Source organism: Coloeus monedula, assembly GCF_965178545.1.
Source record: "Coloeus monedula genome assembly, chromosome: 9".
Taxonomy (NCBI): domain Eukaryota; kingdom Metazoa; phylum Chordata; class Aves; order Passeriformes; family Corvidae; genus Coloeus; species Coloeus monedula.
Window position 1 is genome coordinate 27,179,316 of NC_138789.1, and position 12,219 is coordinate 27,191,534.

Below are 12,219 nucleotides of genomic sequence, written 5' to 3' on the forward strand. Positions count from 1 at the left end.
ATTCCCTTGCCATAACTCTGTCCAGACTGTGTGACTGTGGTGTGGCAATGCTCCTCCTTCCCTGTCTGTCCCTACTCTTTGTCATGAAACCCAGAATGAGGGCATAAATTTGGCCTCATCTGGATGTCAGGTTCACGGACTGCACATGAAGGAACAGCAGCACCAGGTCTGAAGGAAGGAGATGGCCTGGAATCCAGTCTTTTACAGATTGCAAGCCGAAGCCCTTGGGATGGTCAAGCTTGTCTATCTAGTGATTCTGCCACTGAATGCAATTGTCTGTGGTTCAAATTAATCATTTCTTCCATAGGAACATTCAAACCTGGCTCAGTCACTCCAAATACCAGATGGTTTATCACATCCTTTACTAAACTGAGCCAGGTTTAATTATCCTTGCAGTCGAAAACATCAGTGTTCTTTCTTGTTTTATCATTCTCAGTTTCAGCCATGAGATACCATCCTGCACTTATCTGCTCTCAAAAGAACCCTCAAGTATCACTTATTTTCTCCTCCACTGCATCTCTGGAACAGACCAGATTCCCTGTAATCTTCCATTAGTCCATGGGTACCACACATGGGTCAGTATCTTCCAGTTCTTCTCCAAACCCTTTTGATTTTTCAAAGCCATTTAAGAAAGCCTGAGCATTAATCTATCTTCCTGCAACCAGAGTGATAATTTACAGAAGGATACCATCACTTCCCTAAGCTTTTTAATAATATCACCTCATACCCTATTAGAAATTTATTTTCTCATACCAATTGGATCCCAATTTGATCTCATACCAACTGGTGACATCCCAATCCTTTTCAGTGTTGCTGCTTTCCAGGACATCCAGCCTCCCACCCACAGAAACATTTTATATTCCTCCATGCCAAGGTACTGCCTCATATGTATGACACAAGAAAATACCTATTGTCCAGTTTCTGATGAATGCTCAAGAAATCCATGTCGAATGCCAGTCACTTCCTGATTTTTATTAAATAAAAATATTCCCTTTAACTGAAGGAACAAATTTTGCTGGTAGTGGCTTTCTATATTCTGTCAGGATTTCAGCAGAAGCTATTCAATAACACTGCGAACAAAACACAAAACTTTCAAAGCTGTATACAAAACACTGTCACTGTAGAAAATATTTCTATCTGGTGTGCATTTCAATTTCTGTAGATAAGTCAGTTTCTATTCCTTGCAAAAAGCAACAATATTGTTTCCTATACCACTATTTTTCTGCCATCAGCAATGAATGTGACAATTCAAAATGCATCCCGGAAGTTAAGTCTTACCTACCAACACATTTACCTCTGCCAGCCTCACTCTTTGGCTTGTTATAAAACAAGAACTAGTTGGATGGACTCTTAAATAAGAGAAGAACAGCTTCTTTCAGCTACTCTTTTAATGCCAATTTCTGTCACAATCCATCCCCAGGTATAAACAGCCTAAACTCCACCTGCACTGTAAGGATGCAGATAAGACCAACAACTAAAGGCCAATAGTGCTGCAGGCCTTCAGTTAATTTTTGTATTTGGAAAACAGGATGCACTGAAAATGAGTAATAATTCAATGTGAGCCTAATTCAGTATCAATAAGGCTATTTCCTTCTTCAGAACAATGGCTGGCATTTTCTATCCCCAACAGGCAATCATTTTTTAGCAATGGCATGTCCCCAGAATGCCACAGAACATTTCACAACTGCTTTGCACATAAAATCAATCATTTTCCATGCCCAGTTGTCCCACCACTGGCTCTCCCAACTGCTGCTCTTTGAGCCCTTCACTCAGTCTGGTTTTTATTGTATGCCTTCTCAGTGTTTTCTTGACAAACAAATGAGTGGCCAGGAACACCAACATTAGACAAGGAGGGATTTGAACTTTGTTCAGCAAGTCAAAGAGGATAGAAGCCTGGACTATTACAGTTTGAGAGTCCTCTTCTAACTCTCTAGTGCCTAAGCAGTTGAGTGTTGGAATTAAAAATGTCACAGGAAGGACAGTTGGGCCCAAAGAATTACATTCCACAGTAGGATTTCCACCCAGCCTGTCTTTAAAAACTCCAGTGATAAACAACTCACAGCCTCCTTGGGCACCATATGTCAAAAGCTTAGTATAGTCCTAGAAAGTGTCTTTCCTAGTGTCAAGCCCACATAATCCCTGTGGAAGAACAAACCAAGCTAGAAGAGACAGAAGGTCCTGAAGATCAGGTGCATTTCACAAAGTAATTAGTCACCAACATGGAAAACCTACAGCTACACTCAGCTTCAAAAAGGACACAACAGGAGATTTCCTTTTGTACCAGCAGAACAAGACCAATGCCTCTGACAGATGTGTGGGCACCATACACACAAATTGTAACTCTAATCTACAAATCACTCAATTCCATGTTTAGAAGTTCCTTCCCATATATAACACATTCTGAATCAGGGTTGCTTGTCAAACTAGCAAATGCTGCAGTCAGCAGCCTTCACACTGGAACCTGTATCCAATCTCCCAGATTGTTTTCTCTAGTGGTAGTTAGTGTCATAATTCATTTTTATCTAAATTCTAGCTGGCTATGAGACTATTTTTCACCAAGTTTTCTCTCAAGTCTCTTATTATCTAGGCTCCAAAACTACCTCCCTGTCTCTTCAGAGTGACTGCTTGCTGCCAAAACATCTCCCCCATGCATAAAACTTCTTTATCGCCTCTAATGTTTACTGTTCTTAATTTTCAAGTCTTCCAGCATCTTCTCCAGTAGCTAATAAAATTCTATTGTTGGCATGAACACTAGGCCTTAGCAAGGAAAGTTCCCCAAGCAGGTTAGTCTCATTTTGAGAAACTCAACCTGGGTACCACTGAGGCTGCAAGTCTCTGCAACACACCAGTGCTTTCACTCTAACTGGTCAAATAAGCTGAACTTGTAGCCAATGCTGTTATACATTTAGGCTCAAAACACTACTGATGATTGATCACCCCAGTGGCTTGCTCTCACCTTCTAGGTTTTGGTCCCTTTATATTAGCTTTCTATGACTAATCTTGCAGAACATATCCACTTGTAAAAATATCTGTGGAACTGGCAAATGTAAAAGCAACAGGTATAAAAGTGCATTTTGACAAAGCAGTTTGAGTAGTCATGCCAGCAATCTCTGCCTAATAGTTTCTGACAGGATGCAGTAAGAGAAAGGAGATCTCATATGAATAATGATTCCAATAAAAGCCAGCCAAATCACCCTGACAGATTTTGAGTATTTACACACTCAGCAGACCAAAAGCTATTTACACCAGTCGCCATGCTTCCACTCATTTAGCCCACAATTCAAATAAGTTACGACCCTTTATACACATATTTAAAAATAAATTAACAGCACAGTGGCACAGTAAGGAGGCCAAGAGAGTAGAAAGAAAAGGTCATTAAGACTCAAGAGCAGGGAAAGAACAAGTGGGCTCTAGGGGTAGATATCCCCTTAAATTTCCTGTATATCCATCCAAATCAGAGAGATGCTGAAATGCATGGGGATCTTTGTTCTGAAAAGGGAACTATCCACACATTGTCTGTAGCTTATCCCCACAAAGTCAGCAAACCTCGAACAGCTCAAGAACTTAAAAGAAAAGGAATAAAAGCCAATTTGTGGCGAGTTGGCAGGAGGAAAAATAAGAAGCAAACTTTTCAGATTAAAAACGTGAGTTGTCTTTTTCTTTTGCCAAGTGAACTGAGTCCATACTTAGAAGACAAATTTTTATACATTAGCCCTCCAGAGCTCGTCTGCCTCTTTCTTTTTTATCCACTCTTGGATTTAAAATGGCAACACTTCAGATCTGCACCAGAGTTAGGGACAATGGGATCAGGCCAGTTCAGTTTCAGTTGAACATAAACCAGCTCTGATAACTTCAAGGAAACTGAACATTACAACAATCAGATATCCAGAAAGGAGGAATTTAGTGTTGCTTTTTCTTGTTCAAGTCCTGGAGACAGTCTCAGTTGCGTGCAAAATCTGTTCTGCCAGAGTGATGAGGATCTTGGGAACCTTGTAGTAGCCACCTGCACCTGAAGCCCAGGGACACACAGTCCTTTGAGTGATTTCTGCCGCAAGAACAACAAGCCCTAAGAGATTTTGCCATCTGCTGGGAGTCAAGAGCAACCCAGAAAACTGGGGAGGGGGGGAGAAATTTTCCTCCCAACAGGTACTTACTCTTGGCTATTTCCAATATTTCCAACACAGCTCCCTTAACGTAGCCTCTTTTCCCTCACCTCAGCACATCAAGCACTAAAATAAATGGGAGATTTTGTTCCTCTGCAACAATTCTGCAACTGGCAGCGCAGATGCCAAGCAGCAAGAAGCCCCACTAAAATGTTCTCTTAGAAACCTTACTCTCCCAAAGATAACAAAGATGTAATTTGCACTCTTCACCACTCGCACTCATGGAGACTCACCAACAAGGGCAAACACCACAACCTTCGTGTAGCCTGGAGAGAAGCTCAGTCCATGCACACACTGTGCAGAGGGGCTGCATCCACAGTCAAGCAAGTGCCACCCTGGGCTGACACAGCCACAAGCTGCAGTGCTATGCCCTGCACCACCACCAGATCAGACCTCAAACATTGAGCACAGCCAGATCATCCCAATGCTGCACCTGAACTAATAAACTCTGTCTTTCAGCATAGAAAAGTCAAGCTGGCCCTGATGGTTTGCCCAAACAATTGCCCTGTTTCTGTTTCCAAAACTGGCTTGTCCTTCTCTACACCATACTCTGCTATGCTCTCACTGTAGAAATATCATGACTGGTACAAAGATTTGCCCCCAAATGATACAAGTAGTGCAGTCTACAACAGAGTTCAAGCACCCTTGTTCTGTCCATCCAAAATATTTATATACTTGGCCATGTTGGCTGCTGCCACAATCCTTCACCACTTTTGCCTGTTTCACATACAATGGCTGATTACTCCAGCTTTACACCCATGCACGGTCTCAAACAGAAGAAAAATTGAAGGTGAACGTGCTGTGCTAACTGACCTTGGCATCCCAGCACTGGGCTGCAAGTGCTTGCACACTTTTCTCTCCAGGAGAGAATTTAACACTTGGATCTTCTGTGTCTCAAAGGAGCATGGAGTGAATTTTCAAAACATTCAACACTGGCCTCCTCCTGAAGTCAACCCCCTGCAAGTTCAGCAGGAGCAGCAGGGCAAATCAAGAGTCATGAAACTTCATGTTAAACCTTTTCTGGGATTTTCCCAGAAAACAGCAGGTAATAAACCAGAAATTTCCTCTTTTATCTGTTCTCACTTTAACTCTCTCTTCTCTGTCCAGCACAGATGGGGCTTTGGAGGTAGGCAGGACTTACATAAGAAACAGTAAGTGCTGATTTAGAGGAAAGTGAGTCCTTCTGAATACAAACTGCTCCTTTCCATGAGCACCCTTCCTGTCCTATTCAGTCTTCTCTCTTCAGCCACTACAGAGATGTTCCATCAAAGAGCACAACTTGCAGTCATTGTGACTGATCACTCCCTCTCAGTGAAGGATTCAGGTTAAATCAAAGCCAGCTGCCGTAGAGAGGGGCAGGCAGCTAAAAGAAGTTAAACAAAATAATAATAAAAAATGTCATCTAGAACCTACATAGATAGGAAATCTACTCTTGTGTTTCAAATAAATAACTCTAAGGTATTTAAGCCTCACACACAGAAAACAATTTTGTAATTTTTTTTTTTTAAAGTCATCCTCTTGCATTGTTGTTCTGCCCTAATAACTCTGAAATGTGCTACTCATCTCTCCCAGTTAAATATCCTGTTTCACAAGCCCACTCCTAGATATCTGAAACTGCACAGCATTTCTATCTAGCTTTAGGCATCTAGCATTCCAAAGAATTAATATTTAAACTTATTATAAAGGAATGGGGATTGTACTAAGCATGTAGTATTTAGCAAAACATTCATACCAATAAACTGCTGTGTTGCTTGTCTGAAGCACATTTATCATTCTTTAAACTCAAAAGAAAGATTATGCTCCAAAACTGACACATGCATCTATTTTCCTTTTAATACAGCCAAGACTTAGATAGGATTAGAGAGTGGAAGCTATCAAATTTCAATTTTAACAATACACTTAAAATTATATTATCTTTCTTTGCCTAGGGGACTGTTGACTTCAGTATTTAAGCGACTTAACCATAGCAAATTGTGAAAAAGCAGTGAATCACAGCACTTATTTTTAATAATCCTAGACCCCCTACCCCTTCTTGGGAAGCGCCTCATGTTAACATTTTTATACATATTACTGCTCTTATATCTCTTGATTATAGATAAATGCATAAAGAAACTCTAACCTGCTACAAGACATCACTAATTGGTATTTTTCCTCTTATATTAGTCTTTGATTTACACCTCACATACGTTCTCCCAAGCCAGCACGTGTAATTTATTTACAGCACTGGAAGGCAGGCAAAATACATCATCTACTGTTATACAACCTTCTACAAGGTATTAAAATACCAGGCCCCTGGAGACACACTTCATATAGTTCAGCAAGTTCCAAAATAAACCAAACCACCAACCCCCTAAGCACTTAAAACAACAATGGACATCTGTATTAAAAAGTTAGTTTTACTGTATTTGATGATGTCGCCTTAGTGTCATTTTTCCCTCTGGCTAACATGCAAACAACATGTAAGAATGTATTTGCTTTCTCTTCATTGTAAAACAACTAACAACTCTAGAGCTCTCACAAAGCCCTCTTATCACACACGTAAATGCCAGAAGTAAGTGTAGTTTATGATGTTTTGCATTCGTTTAACCCTTAGAATAAATATGATGCCATAGGCTCAATCGCAGTGCTCCTTGCCAACCCATTCGGTAGAATAATCCCAAATACATTCATACGTAATGATGGAAAAGTCAGACATAATTATTAGAGTTAAAGCAGAACAGTTCCTTTAAATAAAAAGATCTTAAGCACTTTCAGTTGATTGAGATCAACTTTGTAATGGTCAAAACCTTAAAATAAACTAAAATACAGAATTTTGATCTATTTCCTACTGCAGCTCTGGCAATGTCTCATCTATTTTACAAGCAGTCCTCTGTCTACAAATAATCATTAACAATCATTTCATATAGTCAAGCTAATGACTGTAATAAAAAAAAAAAAAAAGTCTTTGTTCCAGGTAACCAGTGAAGCACAGATTCTCAGAACAGAAAGTTCAGGCTCCAATCGAGATTTCACATACAGGGTGCCAGAAATGTAATAGGAGGGGAAGGAAAAAGGGGAACTCTTTGCCTCTATTCTTCAAAGCCTGTGCAGAAAGGTAGTGCCGCGGTAGTCTGCGCTGATGTTTATCTGAATGGAGGGACCGGTCCTTGCTTTTCTTTACACGCCCCATTTACAGGCAATAAAACGGCCGGAGTGGTTTTAACTGGTCGTTCTATGTCACTGTAACGCTCCCTGCTCCCGGCAGAAGATAACAGCTGTGCCATATTCCCAAACACATACTTTTGCTATTGTTTGCACATTTGTAGGGCAAGATTACGCTGTACCACAGTCAGTGAGCACTGCCCTTGCTTTGGAACCCTGTATTCCGAGTTACAGCAGTGTGCTGGGAAACAACGTTGGGTGGCTGAGGGAAAAAAAAAAGAGCAAACAAACGCCAGTCTATTAAAAGCCGTTTCAGGCACTGTGAAATGATTACTAGATTGCATGCCTGGTTCAAGCTTGTTGACATACAATGATAGAAATCTGGAGTGCAAAATGGAGTGGTTTACATCTATTTTCCCTCTCCAATTACCCTGCCATCAACATCTTCAACAGTTCTAAAATCACTAAACAGCAGAATTTCTAGAATAATGGTAATTATGGTACTTAGCATGGAAATTATATTCACAGTACTACAGATTTCTCTTCATAGTCCATACGTTATTCCACTTCCTGGCTTACAGATGGATTTAACAGAAACTTGTTATTTGTTCTACAAGCTTTTCCCTGTACACAGGAAAAGTAACTTCTGTAATATTAGGCTTGAAATACTGACCCAGCTAAAGGTAGTGGCAAGACTCCTACTGATATTAATAATTTAGGGTGAAATTTTGTCCTTCTTATTCAACAAAAAAACCAAACCACTTTATTTCAATGAAGCGGTACAGTCTCCTAGAAGACACTCACTTGAAATTTAGCAGTTTCACTAATAAAAAGAATTTTGAAGCACTCCCAGAGTATAATCTCAAAAATACTAAAAATCCTCAGCATGCACTTAACAGTTTATGTGTATACAGGGTTGAACTCTAAGATACAAATAATGTATTCAGTTACATCTAAATGATCACTTAGAATGCTCTATGTCCAAAATTTTGTAGTTGATGAGACTGCTCACAGGAACAGTAATGTACATATTTAACCACTTGCAAGATGTAGAGGTTTTTTTCTTAATATAAAAGAAGAAGGGATATTTTTTCTTCTCATTCCACTTAGCCCAGTAGATAATAACCTCCACTACTGTAACATTTTAAAGACAGAACAAGTAATTTCTTATTTTTAACTTCTACTCCTTCAAACAAAACTCAAATCAAATCAAAAATTTTCTTTCAATGATTAGACTTAGTTCCTTTAATCTTGCATTATCTGTTATTCCATGTAATTCTACACAATATTAAAATAGATACAACATTTATTCTCTTCAGCTTTTCCACTAGCTGTAGTTTTTTCATGAAGCAGAAAGAGGTTTTTGCTTTTACTTTACAAGTACTGAATGCCTTTATATGACTGGCTGATCATTAGATCTCTGGGCTTGTATTTGCTAAATACTCTCTACTACCAATTCCTAAATTACAATGGATTTAATTATTAGATACAATTAAACCTCTTTTAAATTAAATCCGTGGAAGTCCCATCTTCAATTCAGTGACTGATTTTGCAATACAAATCATTAGAAGAACTTCCTTCAGCAGCAAGTAACTGAAAGCTATTTGCCTATTCAAGACAAGCAAGCATTATAGCCAGCTTAAGGGAGGAGAGGACAGTCACAATTTATTCCAAATGAATTTATGAACACATTCTCCAATTTGCAGTTTCTTCTCTTTTCTCCCCTTACAAAATAAAATTAGGGAAAAAAAAAAAAAAGACCATGAAATAAAAATATAGTTCTGTAACTGCACACTTTGTTCAAATAAGCCTTTAAACTCCTTTTTGCAGCAGAGAGCTCAACTGCAGCAAGCAAGGGAACTAGAGTGAAAATAAGAAATAATTATTTCTACAGCTCTGCATAAAACTCAAAGTTTAGAGATCACCACACCAGTGAACCTGTCCCTGTCTCCTTATCAGCTTATATCATATTTATCAGCCCTAGGCAGTCACACTTGCTCCAGTGGGATAATTCAGGTGAACACAGGTAAGATATAAGGAAGAAAATGGCAGGATCAGGTCCAAGATGAGTCAATTCACCTAATAAGTCAAATAACCAAAGAATATGCTTTTGCTCAAGATCACAACAGTATCAGCTGTTACTTTTGCAAGGACAGTCCTGATAACCAAGGAAATAGTCACAGGGGGATTAAATGGCAAGATTTACCCCTCCTTCTCAACAGTAGAAGGAAATTAATACATTTCAATACATCGGTTGTATGTCTGCTGAAAGCAGCTACAGTTAACAACAAACAAAAAAAAAATCCAACCCGTTTTCTCCTTGTCTGAACAAAACATACTCTCAACAAGGAAACATCCAACTAGCGCAACTTGACCAGCTTATTGTTTTGCCCACTGTAAGTTAATATCTGAAGTGGTTGCTGCAAAGGTCCAGGCCATTTGGATGATTTCCCAGTGGCACAGCTAACAGGATAAATCTCGTCATTTCTACTGAGTCATGAATTAGGTACACTGAACAAAACTGGAAAAGAATGAAAAGGAGAAATGTTTCCTGGTAACAGCCATAATCAAAGTCATTTAGAAACTGAGATATTTGGCATCTTTATCGATTACTCTTTTGTCACCACTAAAGCCTTCCCAAAAGCTTCTTCCCTGTAGACAATAAGTATTTTGCCCTGTGTTACTTTCAAAACTGTAATAGCATGGCATGAAATTCAACGACATAGAACCAAACCCACAGAATCCCAGGAAAACACTGTAAAATGGACTTCATACCTTATAGCACAGTTATCCTATGCCAAATGCCTCTAAAAAGCAGTGTCTGTATGCAAATATTCTGCCCTGTGACACATGGGGAGATTAATGACCAAGAAAAGTGTGGTGCCTATCACAGCCAGCCACAGCAGAAGGGGTTGGCTGGGTGCAAACTGGACATTTATTTTAAACAGCTCCCAAACAGAACAAAACATGAAGCACATTTCCAAAATACCTGTATTTTTGGCAAACAACCAACAGCTCCATCCTGCAAAGTTTAGACCCAAATGATCTGATTCCCAGAAATAATGCTCACCACCACCCCTCAAGTTTCTGTTTGGCTGTTCATAAAGTCCAAAAGACTTGCTCAGGCACAGAAGCATTTTTCAGGGTCACAACTTAAAACACTGTGAAGCAGCAGAGTAACACCACAGACACATTACAACAGCAGGATACTTCTTCCCCATTGTGATTACTTCAAAGCTGCCCTTTTTATTAGTAGAGCAGTGTATCATTGTGATTCATTCTTTTCTTGAAAAAAAAAATTTAAAAGTAGGGCTTGTTTAGGAAGAAAAACCTTACAGGCAACTATAAAAATTGGTTTTGCTCTTGTTAGAGAGCGTCTTTTACGCTCCCTACTTGCAGCTTTCAACTGTGGATAAACCAAAACCAGGAGGCACATTCTGTAATCTAACCCAGACTGCAGAGGGAATTACTGGGTACATGGCACTCTGGGGCTGGAGAATAGGAGATGCACGGCACGATGGTCTGAAATTAAGCTGTCATCAGTTTCCTCCCCAAAACCTTTCACTGGGTAAATCTGAATGTTTCCCTCATTCCCATTTCTTAGCTTTATCTTGGTATATCACATCCACATGCAGCTATCCCAGTCCTTTATCTTCAAGAGAGAACCAGGGTTGGTGGGAGATGGTTTGCACTGCTCCTTGAAAGAGCAGCAGCTCTCCTGTCTGCAGCACAGCCCACTTTAGATACTCTCTTTTTGTGAGTTAGAGAACAGTGAGCACTCTAAAATGCCTCAGTGGACATTAAAGCACTTGCTGACACTGTCCAAGTCAGAAGGAGCAGCACATCCCACACATTTTAAATCAGACTCAAAATTTTACTTTAAATTTTACTTTCCCTAACTCCTCCTGAAAATGTCTTCTCAGAGAGAGGGGAAAAAAAAAAAAAAAAGGCAAAACCAAACAAAAAAACCCAACAAACAAACAACAGAAATTCACCCAAAAAACTCAGTGTTGACATCTTTAGAAAAATCCAGCATTATTCATAAAATCATCCTGCTCAGTTAAATGAACCCTATCTTGCCCATGGATACCTCCTACTTACTCCCATGACTCAAGTCACCCATACACTGAAGCAACCACAAGGTAACACCCTAGACAGAAAACACATTAAACAAAAACAGCAACCAAACTTAAAACACCTTTTTTTTTTTCCCCAGTGGTGAAAATGGGAAATTGATCTGTCAGGAAAGATGAATTAGCAACCTTCTCCCATGGCCACCTACATCTACTATAAAAGACCAAAGTGAACACAAAATTACACTTTTTCCTCTTTCCCTCGCTACACTCCTCCCCTCTGCAATAGGAAGAGGGATATGCATGAAAAGAGGGCTAAATAGCTCAAAGGAAAAAAGAAAAAAAAAGTGTTTCAACAGTCTGCCTCACAGGGCAATGCATGGGCAGGATTTTATGCTGGCATGAACCGTGTCAAGTGGCACCAACCTCACCCGTGGCACCAACAAGGAACTCAAACACCCCCTGAGTCCCTTCCACAGGCAGCAGCACAGCAGTACTAGAGCTTGTAGCTCTCCCTTCATACTCTGTGAATCCTCCTTCTCCCCCCTCCAAACATGAGTCTGCGTAACAGACCTTCATTTCATTCCTGCCAAACATTAACAACCTTTTTTTTTTTTTAATCAGGAGAGAAGAATTGCAGCATTAACAAACAGAAAAATAAAAAAGGTAATTTATAACCTGCTGCTCTGCTCTGTCTGTATTCAGTGGTGATGAACAAACACATCCTAGAGTCTGCAGGACAGACCTAGCACAGACTGAGGTGTTCATTAACATAACTTCATGGCAATGAAAGGTGCCATCACCCTAGGTAACAAGCTCACAAAAGAAAATGTCACTAGTCC

General features: G+C 39.7%; 1 protein-coding gene across 1 annotated transcript in view; it reads right to left on the reverse strand.

Moving 5' to 3' along the window:
- GLIS1 (GLIS family zinc finger 1) overlaps positions 1 to 12,219 on the reverse strand; it is a gene marked incomplete at its 3' end in the record, with an annotated part of 191,453 nt that overhangs the window by 167,444 nt on the left and 11,790 nt on the right.